The following is an 18,343-nucleotide window of genomic DNA, read 5'->3' as shown; positions in this document are numbered from 1 at the left end:
CAGCCAATCGCGGCGCCGCACCGCCGAGCCGGAGCCAATAGAGGCGGGCGAGGGGAGGTGGAAGCCAATAGGGGAGCGGCGAAAGCGGCCAGGGGGACAGCCCGGCTGGGAGCGGAGGATCATTCCGTGCTGGTGGCTGATGGGGAAGGAGCGGCGGCGGCGGCGGCTCCTCCGCGGAGGGGCTGGGGCGCGCTCTGCCGCCGCTCCCCCTCCGCGCCCGGCCGGACCCTGGGGGAGGCGGCGGGGCGGGGAGCGGCGCTTAGAGCCGGAGGCAGCCCGGGCACAGGGGCGCGCAGCCAGGAGGGAGGGAAAGGTGCGGAGCGGGGTGGCGGAGCAATGGCGCGGGGGCCGCCGGCGGGGCGGGGCGGCGGGCGGGCGGAGGGAGGTGGGGCGCCGATCTCCTTAGCGGCCGTGAGGGGAGGCGAGGCCGGGCCGGGCCGCGCTGCTCCACCGGGCCCTCAGCGGCCTCCCCGCGGCCGGGCCCGGTGCGGTGCCGCGTAAGGGTGTGGGGGGGTGCGGGTGAAGCTGGGTCCGCGCGGGGTATTGCTGCTTGGAGCGGCCTTTTCGCGTCAGCGGGGTGCTGCGGGCAGCGAGAGGGGGCCCAGGGAGGCGCTGGGATAGAGAAGTCCCGGGTGGCTGCGTTCCCTACCTGGGAGGCTGCTTTGGAGCCGCTCTGAGGGTGTTCGCTTAAGGCGCTTGCTGTTGAGCACGTCTGGTGTCGGGTGAGGCGGTGGGACCGGGCCTGGCTCGGTTTCCTGTGTCTTTTGCCAGGCAGGCTTGTGAATGAGGGGCCGGGGATGTCCTGGCAGGGCTTGCCGTCTGCGCCAGGAACTGGAGCGAAACCCCGTGCTTGTCGTCTCCGCTGGGTTTAGCAAGCAAGAGGGGACCGGTTTCATCGGGTGCACGGGCAAAAGGTGCTGCTTTTGCTCAGTGAGATTCCCGCTTGCCCCTTGCGCGCACTCACCGGGGTTTTGGTGGGCTTGTTACCCTTGGTTTTGCCTCAGGTGGCTGTAAAAGCCCCTCCGAGGTGTTTGTCGATATCCACAAAGGTGGGGATTGCTGGAAAACTGCCTTGTCCAACTGTTTTGCAGCGCAGGATGGAGATGCTTCTTTTACCTGCCTTGACAGCGGATAAACTGCAATGAAAGTGATTGACAGCTAAGCACAAGCTCTGCTGAGAGCTGGGAGAAAGGTCAAGCTGCATCCAGCTTAAGGTAAAGAAGTGGAGCTTCTAGTACAGAGCCACCAGTATTTTGCAACAGGTTAATGCTTTTACGATGGTTTTGGGCCTCATGATTTATCTGTTAGAGCCGTTTGGTTGTGTCTGTGGCATGAGCAAGTAACTCCAATTTGTTGCTCTGTGGCACTGGTTTCAACATAATGGAGCTTATTGCAGTACTTTTAGGATATAAACTTTAGGAAGTGTTTAGGACTTTGGGTCAGGGTGACTTTTACTTGAGCTCTGCTTTACGTTCTCCTTCGCAGGTGTGAGCAAAGGTGGCCCCTGGGCTGAGGCTTCCCAAAGGAAGGTTTGGGCTGGAGTTTGTGTTCATGGCACAGGTGAAGACCTTTGGAAAGGAACTTCTATCATGGAAACAAGGTGTCTGTTAAGTAGCCAACGTAACAGTTAAGGTTTCTGAGGATGCGGAGATACTTTTACCTTTGTTTCCTCGGATGAAAAAGCATGTTGTGTGTTCTCATGGTATGGAATTGTATAAAGAGCCCCCCTCCAAAGGGTTGGGGGGAACTTACTCAAAGTTCAAACCCGACATTAAATGTTTTAACCTGTTGGTTTCCCCTCTGCCTCATTCGTGTGCATGCTGCTCGTGTCGCAAGGGGTTGTGAAGCCTCAAGAGCTGTTTGGAGAGCTAAAAAGGAATGGAAATGTTCCACAAATAAATGTTAAATGATGCTTTTGCAGAGTAAAGCTTTTCTTAAACAGGAACAGAAAAATCTGGTTCCTGGACTGATACTTTTAGGATACAAAAGAAAGTGAATCAGCTTTAAAACTGGACATGGTCATGCCATTTAACTAGGGACCCCCTTTTGTAATAGAGGAGGAAACTGTTACGTGTTGATGAAGTGCTCCTTGGTCTTAGTTGAGGAGTTTTTATTAAGTGTTTCTATGAATAAAGCTGTCGAGCTGTTATAGATTTCATTGATCAGAAATGCCTCCGTGTATGGAATGCTGGCTTGTCGGAGTCCTGAGCAGAGCAAGCTTTCTGAGCCCTGCTTGCACTGGTGGGAAGCTGCTCTGTAGGATCCCTGCTCAATCCCCACTTGGAACATCAAAATATCCTCTGTTCTTATCTGTATGTGCTGCTTTTTAAATCTGAAGTACAAAGAAGTTCCTATTTGAGTAATCGTGGTGATCACTGCAGTTAATGTTTGATTTTTTTTGTATGTGGTTCACATACTTACCCAGTTTCTCCATTGCCCAAAGTGATCTGCTGTTAAGTGTCTGCAAGGGAAGTTCTGAACACAGGTTTGAAGCTGATCCAGAATCCTGGGCCAAAACCTAACGCACTGGAACACCCGCTGTAGGAACCCTTCAGTGACGGCTGAGCCCGAGTTAGGTTTTCATGTGCTCCTCTATGATCATCGTCCAGGTATTTTCTGATCCAGCTTTAGAACCTACTTAATGGGACTGCAATTTGGCCAATGAGGTGATTTCAGCTGCAGTTTCTATGTTGTTATGGCTGGTTTCTTTTTTGAACATGAATACTGCAGCCTTACATTAACACAAGCTTCAAACAAGAGCTCCTCTGCATTAAGCATCCCCCTCATGTGTGAAATCCTGTGTTCTGTGTCTGTACAAATGCTGGGCAGCTGAGTGCTTGCCAAAATGAGCTGCTGATTGTTTTTATTGTGGCTCATAATACTCCTTTGTAGATCTGCTGGGGTCTTGTTTGTCCCTGCTGCATCTAAACAAAGCCTGCCTTCATGTTGGGGTAGCATCTTCTTCAGTCACTTCTGTGTATGTAGATACAGTAACGGGAAAGAGAAAATTCTGTTCTTAAATCATCCTTCTTGTCACCCTTAACTTCCCCACCTGCAGCATAGCTGGAGGATGGTCATTGAGGGCAGTGCAGAACAGTGTTGACTGCTGGTATCCAGGAATTCTGGGAAAGGGGACAAAAATGGGCATTGGGAAACTATATGAGTTTTGTGACAACACCAGTTTGTGCTTTGAGACCCTTAAAATCAATAGGGGAGTGCTGCAGGTGGAATAAAAAGAGGAGGAAGAGCAACTCCAGACGTTGGATGAGCAAGTTTTGGAGCTTACAGCTGCTCTAAGAGGCTGGATGGTGGTGCTGTGCCATTTGTTGTTTAAATCTCCCAGCAGTGGTTAGCAAGGTGTAAACTGAGCGATCAAATCTAAACCCAGAAGGGCTCTTGTCTGCTGTTATTTGCTCTTTTCTTTCTCTAATCAGCCCTTTGAGGGAGTTGGGCAAGTTCCAAACAGTGTTTTTTCTGTGCTTGCTTCTGGGACCGGTGTGTAATTGCTCTGGAATACAAGTGATTCCCACTGGATTCTGCATTAATTGTTCACAAACATCCCACATTTGTGTCACTATGCTCTGTTTTCAGCTGCGCTTCAAGTGGGAGGTTGAGACTCAGATGGGAAGCTTGGACAAGACATGAAGAACGGTTATTTAAACAATCTATAGCCTGGGAAGCAGCTGGTTTAAGTTGGCAAATTAGGAGAGGAGCTGAATACTTGTGATATGTCTCAAAACTGGCTTTTATTTCCCCTGAGTTGAGTGTAGGATTCTATTTCCCTCTCTATTTGCATGCTGTCAGGCGTATGAGTGGAGCGTAGACATCCATAATTAATGAAACAAGGGAAGAAATGGTTTCACACAGTTTTGCTGGTCTTTGGGAGCAGACTGGTCAATACATACACCCATAAACCTTCCCTAGCTCGGACACTGGTGTTTAACATAGCTTAAGGAGCTCTCTGCAAGTCTCTTGCAGTAACTGTCCCTCCCTAGTTCTGTTTGCCAAATATGTGCCTTTATTTCCTACCAAAACTGGCTGTCACAGTTGGCATAATTTAGGAGGGGGTTTGGGTATGTTTTGGAGGGGATTTGGGTATGTTTTGTGTTTTTTCAACCAGGAGACCCGCTGTAAATCATCTCTTTTTGCGAAAAGGATGCTTAAGAGCGTTCATTAAGTTTATTTTTCAGCGTTTTTTAGACACGTGGGCAATTCCTCACCTAAACTGGCAAATTCCTGAAGCATTCGTCTTTTTATGATGAAGGTAAGATGACATCGTTACAAATAAGTGCTTTTTTATGGCTTTGATATTTCATTTTATTGTGCAGGATTTAACAGATGAAAAATAATTGTTCAGTTCCAGTGGCTTCTCATACATATTACTTAGTTTGTAACTGAATCTGCAGCCACTCTTACTGCTGTTGGTCTTCCTTTTACAAGCTGTCCCATCCATGATCAACCTCAGAACTCTAAATCCCACGAATTAGACACTGTGAGGCAAAAATAGTCTGGATTAGCTTCATTGCTGCGTAAAGCTTTAGGGTGATTTGGGGGGAAAAAGTCCTAACTTAAAGAAATTGCTTAAGTTTGAAGTCTGAGGAGGCCACGCAGCTTCCTGAGTAGGTTGCAGGGAATCAAAGTACATTGACTTGTTGGACGGGAGACAATGGGAAATCGGCATTGGTAGTGTTATTTTAGCCTGCCATCAATCTGTGAGTGGGTCAGCACAGAAGGGGGAAGAGAACTGTAGGGATTCTTGTAGGGTCGCTGCTAAATTCCTGTCAAAGAGCTGATAAATTCAGCTGTGCTATGGCAGGATAAAACACAGAATTGGAGGTAGGAAGGAAAAATGTCGGGTTTTAGCACAAAAAAGCTTCAGAAGGTTCCATACCGAAATTCCAAGCTAAAACGTGTGTTAATGTATTTTGTAACTGAGGTGGAAAGTAACAGCAAATGATGAGGCCAAAAAGAAGTTTATTGAGGGCACTTTTCAGGATTGATTTGGCTGTTCCTGAAGAGGGTGAGAAGCATCTGGAGGACCCTAAAAGGGGAAATTCACATTCTTGTCAAATCTCTGTGTGTTGGGGTAAATAGGAAGGTGTTTTGGGTGGTTTTGATAGCAGTTTGAGCAGCTTAAAGCAGCAAGAATGTGATGTCAGGTCTTTACAGGGCCTGCACACCAGCCCTGTGAATGTAGGTGAGAATATAGCAGTCCTCCTGTGCTCTGGGACTTCCAAGAATTAGGAGTGTTTGGCCAGTTCTACCCTTTTCCAGGGGAAAAAAGGGAAATGAACTTGTAGATTTTATACCTTCCAGAATGATTAGGTTTTGATGCAGCACAGGTACTTAAGAAGGGAGTGCATTTCTTTGTGCGGTCAAAAGCACCTGCTGTAGAAAGCGTGTATCGTAGGGAATTCGCTGCAGTGGATGTGGGAGCTTTCATATCTGAAGGTTTAAGTAGTGAAGATAAGTGAGGACAGTTCTTGGGCGGGGGAATGTGATTCATGGGACATAGTTACTGGTGTAATGACCAGAGCAGCTGCTGTAGGAGCCTCTGCTAGGACTGAAAACATCCACTGTGTCCAATGCTCTGCTGGGTGTAGTGTGAGTGAGAAAGGTGGGAGCAGCAGGAGGGTAATGCCTTGTTCCACTTGCCAGCTTCAGACCACCATGGATGGAGCTGGTTCTGCTTCCGAGCTTTTCCTCAAGTGTTTAGGCTGGGCTGAAATCTTGGAATTGGAATTCGGTAAGGTTTTGGGTTGTGTTTTCTGTAAGTAATCATGCAAGGGCAGGGATTCTGAGGGGCTGAATTGCTTTGATAAGGAGTAAAACTTGTTGAATTCAGGCAAGGCAAAACCCCAACCCTTAAACATAAATACCTTCTGCTTCTGCACTTCCATTATGCAAGGTTTCATTTCAGTAATACATTATTTCAGTGCTGTAATAAATAGGGCTTTCCAACTTCCCTCTGTGGTATTACTTCCTATTTGCCATTCCTTAAGCTGTAGGTCAGACTGTTCATTAATTAATAGTTGTTTCCTGTTATGTTGCATAGAACACTTTCAGATTTGATTCCAAATGGAATTTGGAGTGAGAAGCTCTTGAAGAACTTGGGGTTAAAAGGGTGAGGAATGTTCTAGACCCAGGCTTCCTTTTCCTCTGAATTTCTAGTTTAAATGAGAAAAAGAATTCTTTCACTGGGAAGTGGGGGACTTCTGAAATACTGACCCCAAACTGTGCTTTCCTCTCACTAACGTGCCGTCAAACCTCGCTTTTCCAGCACTCTAAAGTGCACTTTCCGTCTACAGCTGTTACAGGGAGTTGCCAAAGGTCAAAGAGGGGTCTGGAATTCAGGAGATCTGCCTTTCATCATCAGAGCAGGCTGGTTTGCTGCCTAACCCCAACACCTGCATTAGCAGAGCATCGCATTTCACCTGTGCAGTAGGAATCATTACTCTGTCCTGTTTAAGAGGCTACTTGGCTTCTCTCCTGGCTCTTCTGGGTTATCAGCAGCCCATACATCCACACATGCAACCGCCCTGATTTCATTCAGTCTTCCTTATCCTCCTCAAGGCATCTCCAGGTTTGTTCTTCTCAACTCCCATCTGCCTGTTGCTTCACTTCTGGCACTTCCACCTCCTCTTTCTTAAGACCTTGCCTCCTACAGCTTGTTTGGCATTCTAAAGCAGAGGCTTTGTGGATTTGGGAAAGGGGGAGAGAGGGAAGGGGAAGTTGTACAAAGTCATCACCAGATTTCATGGAAGTGCTCTGTAAACATCCCTCACTGTTGCTTCTGTTGGTTCAGAACAGAAAGTGAGGCCAAATGTGAGTCCTGCAGCAGCCCTGCTATAGCATTCAACCCTATTATAGGGCAAGAAGAAACCCCTTTACTCCTCCCAAGCATCTCCTGACTGCAACAGAGCAATAGCAAGTAGCGGAGCTCTGTCGCTCACATTGATGGGTGCGTGTATGCAGTGGGGCTCAGCACTACTAGAGTGACCTTTTTGTGGCAGTTGTCTTACAGATCTTCTTTGTCATAAACAGCTTTTGGTTTATGGGATGGAAGTCACATTGCACTTCTGAAAATGCCATCAAAAATTAGGATTCTCTATAAAAATCCATTTGTGCCTGAAGGCTGTGGTTGGGTTTTTTAAACAATGAAACCCCCAAGCCTGAAAGTTGTATTTTGAATTATAATGCTTTTTCTGTGCCCTCTTCAAACCTCTTTCCAATATGGACAACAGGGTGAAAGTGATGATTTCTTAAAAACTTAAACAATCTCCTTTTAAAGCCGATGAAACAAAAGTAATTCTAGCTCTAAAAGGAAACCCACGTTTTCAGCTGGTGTAAAAGGAGATCAGCTTATCCCGGTGTGTTTTCCCTCCACAATTAGTTCTTCAGTCTCTAAAGTAGGTTAACAAATAAGAGTTTAATAATCCTGTAGTGTCTTTGCTTTTCTTTGTGTCTTGTTCATTGTTCTGCCTACCAGAAAGGTTCGGTGCATTGTGCACCCATCCCTTTTCTGCCCAGTTACACAAATCACTTTGCTGTCAATCTTGAACGCTTGTCTGTCAAAGGGCAGTAGGAGCTGGAGCTGCTGGTTTAGCCAGTGCTCTGAAAGGGGGTTTTGCCATTCTCATAATGGTTCAGACCTGAACCAAAGCCGGCCATTCAAATAATCGTTGAATCATTCAGAACTGAGATGGACGGGGGGGGAAGAGTTGCATCTGTTTTATAGGTGGGTAGATTGAGCTGAGGTTGGGGTTTGTATGTTGTAGAGAAACATAGGAGCAGTACTTGGACATCCAGAGTTCCCCTTCCCTGTGCCCCTGAATGGACCTGGTGCTCCTCACATGTGCAGGGTAGTCTTCAAGTGTCGTCTTCTACCAGTTCTTTATGCAAGGTATTTATAAGCATAAATGCAGCTGCTTTTAGAGGTAAGAAAGGAAAAAATGTAACAACTGTGAAAGACTACGATATGTGGCTCCTTTCTTTATTCAGAGATGGAATAAATGGGAAAGGAAGTTAATTCTGTAGTGTAGAAGTATTGAATACCAGATTAATTTTAGAGGTAAAGTAGATGGATGGTTTTGGAAAGCCACAGCTCAGGGTTCTTGCATTGGTGTCTTTAAAGGGGGAGTGATGTACTGGAACACAGCTGATGGGCTGGTGCTGAGCAGGAGGCTGACCTCACACTGGATGTGGTGGCCTGGCTCACAGCGTTAATGGGATTGTGCTACTTGTGCAGTGAGAATAAGGGACAACCCACAAGAAGCTGCTGGTAAACATCAGCAGTGAGATGGAGCCTGGCATTTAATTTAAAATGGAATCAGATGTCGGGGTTTTTCTCCTGCAGATAACTGAGCATCATAATCCTCGTATGGCCACATTGTGTTTGGTTTCCTTCTAGGTGGCTGTGGAGCTTCTGGGCAGCAAAAGCTAGGGTTTCACAAGTGGTCCACGTGCTCCCTCCTGTAGAGCTGTACCTCGAGGATGTTTGGTGTCTGTTAACACAATAGTAGCTACAGGGGTGGAGGAGGACTTGGGTGAGGAACGTGGGGTGTGCCTGCAGTAGCCTGAAGAGTGAAGGTCTTTACCTGCTTCCTTATGGGAAGAGGAGGCCTCCACCAGTGCATCAACCTTATGGAATCATAGAATAGGCAGGGTTGGAAAGGACCTTGGGATCATCCAGTTCCAAGCCCTGCCATGGTTTCAAAGAACATTCTCCTGCCATCTGGGGAGCCTTCTGCTTACAACCCCCCCTCTCCCTGCCCCCCCGCCCTGAGCCAAAACACAGCCATTGAGCCCAACAGGATTCCAATCTTTGGAATAATCGCTCAGAAACATCTGATCTTAACAATGATATGCCTGGAAAGCAAGGAAAAGAAAACCCAGTTTAGCCCAGCCAAGCCCAACACCGTCTGACTCAGTCCAGCCCAGTTTAGCCCAATTCAGACCTGTCCAGACCAGTTTAGCCCAGTTCAGCAGCGTTTAGCCCAATTCAGACTAGTCCGGCACACCTTAGCCCACTTCACAGAATCACAGAATCACAGAATCCCAAGGGTTGGAAGGGACCTAAAAAGATCATCTAGTCCAACCCCCCTGCAAGAGCAGGGTAACCTACAGTACTTCAGCCCAGTTTAGCCCAGCTCAGTTTAGACCAGTTTAGCCCTGCCCAGACTAATTTAGGCCAGCCCAGTTTAGCCAAATTCAGTCCTGTCCAGACCAATTTAGCACAGTTTAGTAGGTTTTAGCCCAATTCCGATCAGTCCAGACCAGTTTAGCCCTCTTGAGCCCACTTTAGCTCAGTCCAGTGAATTTTAGCTCAGTTCAGACCTGTCCAGCCCAGTTTAGCCCACTTAAGGCCAGTCCATTCAGCCCAGTCCAGACAAGTTCAGCCCAGTTCAGCTCATTTTAGACTTGTCCAGTCAGGCTCAGACAGGTTTAGCCCAGCCCAGTTTAGTCCAGTCCAGCTCAGTTTAGCTCAGTGGAGCCCAGTCCACTTTAGCTTAGTCCAGCCCAGACCAGCTCAGAACAGTCCAGGCTATTTTACCCCTGCCCAGCCCAGCTTAGCCAAGTCCAGCCCAGTTTAGCTCAGTTCAGACACTTTACCCCAGTTCAGCCCAGTTTAGCCCTGTCCAGCCCATTCCAGCTCATCCCAGCCTGTTTAGACCAGTGCAGCCAACTTTAGCCCAGCCCAGTTTAGCCCTGCCCAGTGCAGTTTAGCCCAATTGAGACCTGTCCAGACCAACTGAGCCCACTTCAGCCCAGCGCAATTCAGACCAGTTTAGCACAGTTGAGCCCAATTTAGCCCAGTCCAGCCCACTTCAGTGCAACTCAGCCCAGACAAGTTGAGCCTAACTAGGCCCAGTTTAGCTCAGTGCAGCCCAGCCCAGACCTGTTGAGCTGATTCAAGTCCAGTTTAGCCCAGTTCAGCCCAGCCCAGCCCAGCAAAATTTAGTCCAATTCAGCCCAGTCCAGCCCCATTTAGACAAGTTCAGATCTGTCCATCCCAGTTAGGCCCAGTTTGGCCCAGTTCAGCCCAGTTTATCCATTCATCCTAGTTTAGCCGGGTCATCCATTTTCCCCTTCTTGAAACTGGGGGTTATACAAGCTCAGTGTGCTGTTGCTCCATGGAGGCATGTTCTGGGTTTGTTATCATGTGGGTAACAGCCAAACCCTTTGTTGTCCCTCCCCGCACATGCTCCCATTGCTAAAGGAAGTCTTCGGTCTTTTGTATGCCGCAAAAACCGTTCAAACCCAGACTTGAGGCATTGAGATTCAATTTAGTTCAATCAGAGCCATTCAATCGACGCAGCTGAGATCTGGGATGCGAACAAAAGGCTTGGCTTTAATTGGGTAGGGATATATAAATGAGGATGTGATTGTCTTGTTCCCAGCCCTCTGGATAGATGTAATGCATTTTAAAGGTTACTGGTTACACCCCATTTTACTGCTCGAGGTTTATGTGGTGCTTCAGCTTTCCATCAAATTGCACATGAAAATAGTCCCCTGGAAAACCAAGTCTTGGGAGCTTTTAGGGAGTGCAACTGCATCTGGTAAGTGGCTCATCCATCCCTTCTGTCTTAAGTCTAGTAGCACCTGCTTGAAGGTGGTAAATCATTTGTGGTTGTGAATCACAGCTCAACCGTTGTGGTGTTTGAGTCCAAACCTGAGCTTTATCTCAGAACAGAGGTGGTTGTGATGTCCGATTTCCTTAATCCATTTACACCGCTCAGTCTACAACAGACGATGGGATGCAAAGCCAATGTGAGTGTGTTCATCCCCTAACAGGAGGACCAGGATTCTCCTCACTAGAAGCAAGACATTTCCTTCATCGCTTTGCTTCTGCCACCAGCTGTCGTGCTCCTGGACTCCTGGTTTCCCATGGCATCTGTGACTGGTTGCCTCCACTTCTCATTTCCCCTTCCGAGATGCGTCCTTACCATGTCATGGTTGGGTTTGTGTTCATACTCAGACCGCAGTCCTCCTCTTGCTTCCTCCGTCCCTCACTTTGCATCAGCAGGAAACTCATGGTCACAGCAGCTGTTCTGGTGTTGCTTTGTTCTGGTTTCAGTCTCCATTTAACATCTTACTTTGGCTTTCTGGAAGGGTCGGTGTAAATGAGGCGGCAGCTTCTGCCTCACGCACTGAAACTGGAGATGCTCTTCCTGTGCCAGACTTCATGTTCTTGGCCACAGCAGATGAAACAGCCTCATTTGCTTACCGTGCAAATTCACATTGGGCATCATCGTTGAAATCAGATTGCCTCCAGTTCTGAGTAGAGTTGCCTAAACTTCCATGTTTCCTTCTACAATGAAACCTTCACTGGTGAGGTCCTCGGCCGTCAGCATGTGGAAAAGTTCCACAGTATCTCACCACTTGATCCATCACTTCTTCCACTATTGTTCACCGTGCATCCACGCAGTGACAGTACAGGAAGGTGGTTTGATGCTTCATCCCTTGTGCTCTGCTCTCTTCCTTTCCCTAGGACATTACTTCCCTTTGTCTCAGATCCCTCACTGCCTTCTCAATACAATGCACTGTTTTGCTCAATACAGTGTGCCAGCCTCCATGTCTGCCTGTTGCATTTAAAACCAGTCCTTTCCTACAAGGAGGAGTATTCCCTAAGCAACCCTTAACTTTGTTATGGCGAGCGCAGAAGTCATCAGGGCTATTTGTTGAAGAGCTCTCAGGACTGTGAGTCCAATATTGCTGTTCCTTTGGCCTCCGTACCTGCCTGCTGTTGCCTCCTACACTCCTCTTTGGTGCACATGGTGGAATTCCTGTTGCATGTTTATCCCATCTCTGGACATGAGTCAGTAGTTAGGCTTTGTAGACGTTAGAGTGCCAGAAATAACTAATGATAGAACACTGAACAATCAAGCCCTGACTCATAAGCACAGAAGTCCATCTAGTCCATGGTTCCTTGCAGGGCAGGGTCAGCTGCACTTAACTTTCTTCCCAGCTGATGTTTCTGTGCTGAGCTCAGAGGTAAGCAACATTGAAATGCCAGCTCTCCACTAATTTGCTCCAGTACCGTGCCAGTAATAATGTCTAACCTGAGTCCTCCTTGCTGCAGTGGGAGCCCATTTCTTGTATCCTTCCTGTAAGGAGAAAAGGTATTTCTTGATGCCTTTCTCTATATAGTCTATTAGGTGCACCTCTTAAGGCCCAGCATTCCAAAGCTGGGTGCTGTGCTCCGGCTGAGACCTGTGTTCTGCTTTGTCTTCAATGCCCATGAAGTGCAGTGCTGTTGACTCATGGTCACCTTGCCGTTCCTCCACAACCAGGAGATCATTTCCTGTGGCGTTATTTAACTCGCTCTTTCCATCCAGTATTGATGTGATTGAGGTGGCAGCAATGAGAAGTAACTGCAGCTTTTTTCCTTCAGTGAGGGTGCTGGTTTGGATGGTCAATACGTCAATGAAAACTCTTCCTAGAGGGAAGTGAGAGCCACGTGAGGAAGCTGTGTGGCTTGGAGCAGAAACACAACTGGAGAAGATGCTGAGGCTCTTCAATATCTCCTGGTGGGTATCAGCCATCCAATGTTTCCATGGTGGTTTGGCAGTCACAGATCAGACTTCTCAGATATTATATAAATATTTAATATATATTATATTAATATATAATATATATGATATATATCATAGATATAATAGATATAAAAATATATCTATAATATATATTAATTAGTGTATAATATATATAAATATCTGCTTCTCAGATATTTATCCCTTTATGCACATAAAGGCAGGAATTTTACCCCTTTTCAGCCTTCAATCTCATCAAGTGCCGAGGTACTTGAAGAGATCTGTTCCGAAGAGACTCTTGGCTGTTCTTCTCAGGACTTGTTCTTTGCTGATGAGAACAGCTACATCTTTACTAACTCTTCAGATCTGTTGCTTCCCGGTGTCCCACTGCAAGGGATCCAGGTTTCACTGCTGGCTCTTGAACCTTGGAGCAACATAAGTGCAAGTGTATCAGGTGGTACTTTGAGGAGTGGATGGGCTGAGTGGGTGAAATCCATCCTTCCCTTCCCCACAATCTGGGTGCTGCAATGGGTGAGGAGCAAACTGTGCCAGAACTGAGCACAACAGGCTCTTACAAGGGATTTCAGGCTGGAAAACCATGCTGGAGAGGGCAGAAATGGTCTGGGTTCAGAAAGAGAGGAATGATTTCTTGTTGCTCTTCTTGGAAAATGAGGTGTTAGTTTCTTTTAAAATGAAAAAAGCAAAACCTAGGACTAAGTGGTGGATATTAAATGCTGAATATACCAAGAAAAAGGGCTTGTCATCTGCTAAGCATGAAAAGACTCCACTTCAAAAAGAACCAGCCTGGCTAGGCCCCCCTATATGTTTGTTTTTCTTGATATGGGTCATGTATTCCCATTTCTGTTAAGGCAACATTTACATTTGGGTAAATGGAAGAGCTTTTGCTTTACAGAACCGTGATTACAAAAGCAGTGATTGAATCAGATGCACTTCACAGAATGCCCCCAGTTCAGCCTCTTGAGTGCTGGGGTTCAGCGTTGGGCAAACAGGAGGAGGAACTCTTTGCTTTCCAAGCAGTGAAGAAGATGCTCAGTCAGATAGGCAAAACACCCTGGTGAGCGCACACACAACGCTATCAGAGGCATGAAGTCCTCATCATTTGCCTTTCTTTTGTAGTGCCATCAGTTGTGGGGTCAGGCTTTCTGGGGCAGGAGCCGTACAAAATGCCTCAGTGTTCTGTGTGCCTTCAGAATGGAGCTCAAAGCATGGTGTTCATGCTGGCATGTGTGCTTGGAGATGGGCTCTGAACTGTTCCGAGGCTCATGTGCTGCATTATTCCTGTTGAAAGCTCCCAGAGCTTGAGACATGTTGTGTATATTTAAAAGCCCCGTGAGGGGAGGAATAAAACACATTCTTCTTCTTTCCTCCATACTTCATGAATAGCTTCTTTCTTGAAAACACAAAATGATGTAACTTGCTTTATTTTCTTGGGTCTGTTTCTACTGTTTTTTACAGTAATCTTAAAAACATACTATTTCTGTCATTGTTCCTTAAATATTTGCTTTCCTAGCTCAGCCTCGGGACTGGAAAGCCATAGGAAATGGATGTTTGTGGGTTAATAACGTTTTAACTACTTCTGGTAGCTGAGAGCTCCTGAGATCACTGCAGCAGGGGCAGAACAAGAAGAGCTGCATTGCCAGATCCTGTTTCTGTGTGCGGAAGGTCTGTGGCCACCCTCTGGTTTCTTCAAGGCCGTTCCCCAGGTCAGGCATTCGAAACTCTGAATTTGTGTGAAAACAGAGGAAATAAATGACTTGTGGGGTACCCCGCTGCGGGCATCGGGAAACAGTAATGCCATAAATGAGTGGAACGACAAGGCGAGCGTGCGGGTAGACTTGCAGGATCAGGATGTGAATCTATAGACACACATCTCTGCATAGGGGTTACTTAAGGTAAGTTCTAGAGCATGGAAAAGCGTTAGTCCAAGGACTTACATTGGCACAATGATGTAAATGAGTCACCTTTGGGTTTTTATTCTGTGGGGTAAAATGGAGGGGTTCTGCCCTGTTATTCCTGGCCAGGGTTGAGTACTGAAGGTGTTTTTTTGCTCCTTTAAAATGAAGACAGTGGCTCCCCAACTTCTGCCTTTCAGACACCAGCAAAATGCCTTCCCCTTGTTTTCATCTGCAGCTTGTTCCAACTTTCCTTCTGTAAATACAGCGTGTCTTTACTCAGCATCTCTGAACGTGAGGGAAGCACAGGTGGGACTTGGAGCTAGGGCTGGGGAGGGGATTTCAGCAAAGGGGGATACTGCTTGAATACGATTTTAATCTCTTTCCTACAAAGAGCTGCGTATTTTGGCAGGTACCATCACTTCAGCAGAGACCAGAAACCATTGGAGGGTTTCAGGGTAAGGATTGGAATGAGTTCTGCCAAAGGCAAGTGGAACAGAGGGAGCAGGGTCCATATCCTTGGTATCACCGTGACCAAAACTGGACCATGCCATGTTCAGGTGCAGTAGGCTCGTGAGTGAAGGATCATTGAGCACAACAATGTACTGAGGAGTCTTCAGGAACAGGCTTTGAATGAACCAGGCCACCCCATTGAGAACATCCAACAGCAAGCAGCAGAGTAGAAGCCAGTCTGGTGAAGCTTATTTGGGGTTAAAATATGCCTCTAATGCCCTATGAAGCTTTGTTTTGGATGCGATGAGCGTACGTGGTTCTTACTTGTTCATTAATAGCAGTGAATACATTTTAGCCTTTCTTTCAAGGCAGAAGAATGAACATTAAATGTGTGCCTAGACAACTGTCTGTCTGCCCAACAGCAGCTGTCAAGTGCCACAGTGTTTTTAACCTCCCTATTTGTTCTTGCTTCAAGGTAAGTAATAGTGACTTCAAGCTGTCGGTGTGGCTGTAACAGCACTGAAATGAGCCCATTGCCTAACGTACGTAGTCAGATGCTCCAAACCCAACAACGAAATGGTCCTCTCTGTGTATGGGTGCCTCCAGCTGTCTGGTGAATGTCAAGTGCTTTTAACTGGTTGCCCAACCAAAGACGTGTTCTAGCAGCCCTTCGTTAGCATGGACGTGTTCCTAGCCATATCCACTGCAGCATCCAGGGTCTTACCTGCTGCTTCAGGCTCTGGAATTCTTCATCTCTGGAGTCCCAGAAACAGACTTCGGTAATCTTCCATACATTTAGTAAGCATGTATTCCAAAGCAGGTTTGCTTCTGTCTTTTGCCTAGAGCACAGTGTTAGGGTTTGCTGTCCTTGATTTTGAGAAGTGGAAGGAGTTAAGGAGGTAAGATCCTTTGTGTGCACAGTTTTGGGGCAGGAGGGATTCAGAGTCGATAGAATTTGCATGAAAAAAGGGTGTTTCTGGCTGTCTTTAACATTATTTGATGTATTTTCCGAAGGCTTTGATGTTGAGATTCCTTTCTCGCAGCGCCCCGGGATTCGCGGACGTGTTGCTCCTCAGTACTAATAACTGCCTTGGCTGTGCTGTAATGGTGATGTAGAAAATCCAGCAGGAATACTATTTAGGATCACCTTCTACAGAGTTCACTCTGATCTTTGGCAGGCGGTAGATGCAAAGGATCCAAGAGAGACCGGAGTGCCTAGCCATAGCCCTCCAGCAGGAGCAAAGAGTCATTGAGCAATCCATATGGAGCATGAAGAGCTCGCCACGTGTGAGTCCGTGCCGTCATACTCCCGAAAGAGGTTAGCAGTGTAGATCAGGCACATGGAGACCCAAGGAAGCATTCATCACCTCCCAGGTTTCTCAGCAGGCAGTGAAACACTGAGGAACCAAGGAATGCAGATGATCCAGTCAGTCTTCACTTGCATCTCATTGGGGAAATGTGGTGTCCGTCAACATCTTGCCAAGCAGGTTTAATGGGGTGGAGATTCTGGGAAAACTGGTGGGACTGGAAGTAAGCAGCACTCTTCTAACATGAAAATGGAGTCAGGCTGGTGACTAAAAAGGGATTATTTGCCTAATTTCCCTTCAGATGTTCTCATGTGCACATGGGTCCAAAGGTAATTCTGTGACTCTTTAATAGCTTTTAGCTGGTTAAGATGCAGACCTTGCAGTTGGGGGGGGAGGGTTGGGGCATGACAGCAACGCATGGCTGGGAAATCAGGTAAGTAGGAAACTTGTGAGGGGGGGTTTGTTCCATCTGAAATCTCTTCTTTGTGGTTCCTGTTCCCCGTTTTATTCTTTTGTGATCTATTACTTCTGTGGATGATTCTCAGCACGCTGCTGTTCCTGCGTAGAAGAAGATGGGGAGAAGCGGTTTGTAATGTCGTTTTGTAAACACATATTTTCCATGATGCCCAAAAACCAGGATGGAAAAGGAATCCTCTTTACCTGCTCTGAACTATGGCTTAGATCACTTTATCTGCTGGGAGCCTGTGGCTAACCCAGAGCTGGGGGGCTGCCGGCTTTGGAAGCCTTTGCTTGAAAAGGCATGGCTTTAACGTCTCAGCCACTATGGCTTCTCCCCAGGTATTTGAGTTAATGAACAGAAATAGAAACCAGATAATTTTAAGCCACCTGTAGTAAAGCAATTTCCTTTGCAGAGCAGATTTTGCTGCCGTCTCTCTCTGATTCTGACTGTGTTCCCCTTGGGACCCCAAACCTCAGCAGCCAGGGTAAGATCTCAGCAGGCAGGAATGTATCTTTCCGTTTAAGCAGCATGTAGCTGGTTGTACTGCTTGTGTTTGTAGGGTACGGAAAGGGAGTTCACAACCTGGGGGGGGAAAACCCCCAAAAGCACTTTTTCAGTCTTTCCCCAAAATGAATCCATTCGGAGGATTCTCTTTGAGCAGACTTCCTCCATGTGCGTCTGTTCTAAGGGCTGTTTGTGTTATCCGAAGGCTTCCAGGTATTTAAGATCCTCATTCCTGACGGTACCATGTGTAACAAACTTCTGTTCAGGAGTTCCTCGAGCGCATCCATGTTTAACACTGAGCTCAGGGTCTCAGGGTTTGCAATGAAGCGTTTTGCATTTCAGGTGCTGGTGGGAGCAGAGGATCTGTAGTCAAGAGATCCCTTATGATTAAGGTGTTTTAAGTAATGATATAACCATAACTGAGCAATCCCTGTGATGCTTCTTGGTTTATTCCCTAGATTTCTTTCCTATAAGTCCCCCCTCATCCCAAAGTAGAGACAGGCCCTTGCGAAGAGGAGGAGGCACCTGCACTGATTTCCTCACATGGGTGAGTTCAAGCTGGCTGCTGCAGGCTTGTGTAATGATAGGTCATACATCTAGACGTGGCCACACTGAGAAAGGGATTGATGGAGAGCAACATGCTTCCTTTTGATTGGGTTTTCTAATTGAGAGACTTCATGCAGCAGATGCCAGCTTGGGGACCAGCCAGCTGACCCTCACTAGATGTGCTATAGGTCTGCAACAAGAGAAGCTGAGGATGTCTAGAATGACTTTTCTCTGTGGCAGAGCTTGTTTTGTGCCTCTACAGCAGTTACATGCTGTCACTGCTGCATCCTCTCCAGCTGCAAGTCCATCCCTAGCTAGTTTGGTATTGACAGATACATCACTAGGGTGTCTCTAATGGAGCTGGCACCACTGACCGGAAGGGTTTGTTCTCCCCTTGGGGTGTTTTTGGCCGAGTAATGCACAGCAATGATAATGGTGGGAGATTGGGTCATTATTTCAGGGTTTTCTCCATGGAGTTTCTGAATCGCACAAAACTCAGAGCTGGGATTTGTGTCGCGGGGTCCTTGAAGTTGGAAGGGACCTCTTGAGATTGACTGGGCCAACCCACTGCCGAAGCAGGGTCAGCTACAGCAGGAACGTGTCAAGTCGGGTCTGGAGGCTACACCT

The 18,343-nt window shown here is 47.1% G+C and overlaps 1 long non-coding RNA gene across 4 annotated transcripts; it reads left to right on the top strand.

Annotated features, from left to right (window-relative positions):
• Nucleotides 1-13: 13 nt before the first annotated feature.
• On the top strand, nt 14-13,980 carry LOC136019147 (uncharacterized). Of its 4 annotated transcripts, none has more exons than XR_010614759.1 (5): nt 14-313; nt 1,092-1,214; nt 1,486-4,264; nt 12,395-12,530; nt 13,671-13,980. It is a non-coding gene; the product is annotated as an uncharacterized LOC136019147 (long non-coding RNA). The 4 variants fall into 4 exon arrangements; XR_010614758.1 differs by having other exon boundaries at nt 13,447-13,980; XR_010614757.1 differs by having other exon boundaries at nt 81-313; nt 1,486-2,609; nt 4,191-4,264; nt 12,395-13,977.
• The last annotated feature ends 4,363 nt before the right edge of the window (nt 13,981-18,343 follow it).

The sequence above is a fragment of the Lathamus discolor genome, chromosome 8, assembly GCF_037157495.1.
Source record: "Lathamus discolor isolate bLatDis1 chromosome 8, bLatDis1.hap1, whole genome shotgun sequence".
In the NCBI taxonomy this organism is placed as follows: Eukaryota; Metazoa; Chordata; class Aves; order Psittaciformes; family Psittacidae; genus Lathamus; species Lathamus discolor.
This window is presented reverse-complemented; position numbering and strand designations above follow the sequence as displayed.